The following is a 1174-nucleotide window of genomic DNA, read 5'->3' as shown; positions in this document are numbered from 1 at the left end:
TTCCGATGGCAGAGGTCAGAAGGATGGAAGTGCTAGCAGGTCCCCCCTGCTCTGGGTTAGTAAACATGGAAATTTTGGCTTTTAGTACTGCGTTGTGCTGCTCCAGAGACCTGGCCTGTGACACGACAACGTTATAGCCATTAGAACCTATTTGTAAAAGTCTTTTCTAATTACTGACCATATGTTAATCTGACATAGCTTGATATTTGTAAAAATGCTTGTAAATAAACCCAAATTTGACCCACCTTATCAATGAAAGATGCAAATTTATCATTGAGGGCCTGCAGCTCCTCCTTCTCTTTCATGCGTGTGACCTGCACTGTGTCCAGTGATGGGAGTATTGGGTCGATGCTGGGCATTGGACCGGCACCGGCATCCACCGTAATGGTAGAACTGATGAAGGATGGGTTGAAACCATAGCCTCCGATTTTAAATACTCGGCCCCCTAGATGGGCTTTCAGCGGAGCCACACCAGCCCTGATCCCCGCTGCTCTGGCTCCGCCGGCTTCCAGGCCGAGGCCTCCACCGAGAGCGAGAGCACCTCCGCCGAAGCCCAGTCCTGCTCCTGCACCAGCTACAGCCCCAGCCCCAAAAATTACAACCAAACCTCCTCCCAGGTCGAGACCAGCTCCTGCTCCACCCCCTCTCGCCAAGCCGAGCGAACGGGACAGAGCCATGCTAACGCCTCCACCGCCCCTGGCTCCGGAGAACAGACGGTTGCCTCCATAGGTGGCTCCAAATCTGACGGCTCTCCCACTGATACGCAAGCTTGACTCTGTCATATCTGCACTCAGAGCTGGGGTCCAGGTCTTTGCCGAGGAGTCCTGGTGCTCAGTCAGGATGTTTTGATCACACTTTGTTCTTTAAATACCCAGCTCCTTGAAGGGCCGCCCAGAAAGGTTCACTGTAGCTGTTGTTGGTGAAAGTCATATGTTCCAACGGACAGACAGGCGAGCATCCCCCCTGCAGGCACTGATTTCTCTCCAACATGCCTGAGGTAATTTAACAGCCTTGGTATGTGGGACTGAGAAAAATACAAACCCTGCAGCAACTTTGTGCACATTTAAAGAAGAGTATAATATGACTGGCATTTTCAAACTCATTTTATATTAATGTATAGTCTTCTTGTTGTTGTTGTTGTCAGTGTTTCGCTGCTTAACAATTTGGTGGAAAC

At 50.2% G+C, this 1174-nt stretch overlaps 1 pseudogene; it reads right to left on the bottom strand.

Annotated features, from left to right (window-relative positions):
- The window catches only part of LOC107715251 (thread biopolymer filament subunit alpha-like), a 7694-nt pseudogene extending 6764 nt beyond the window's left edge, over positions 1–930 (bottom strand).
- Positions 931–1174: the final 244 nt, after the last annotated feature.

The sequence above is a fragment of the Sinocyclocheilus rhinocerous genome, unplaced genomic scaffold (genome assembly GCF_001515625.1).
Source record: "Sinocyclocheilus rhinocerous isolate Xijiao unplaced genomic scaffold, SAMN03320098_v1.1 scaffold299, whole genome shotgun sequence".
Lineage (NCBI taxonomy): Eukaryota > Metazoa > Chordata > Actinopteri > Cypriniformes > Cyprinidae > Sinocyclocheilus > Sinocyclocheilus rhinocerous.
This window is presented reverse-complemented; position numbering and strand designations above follow the sequence as displayed.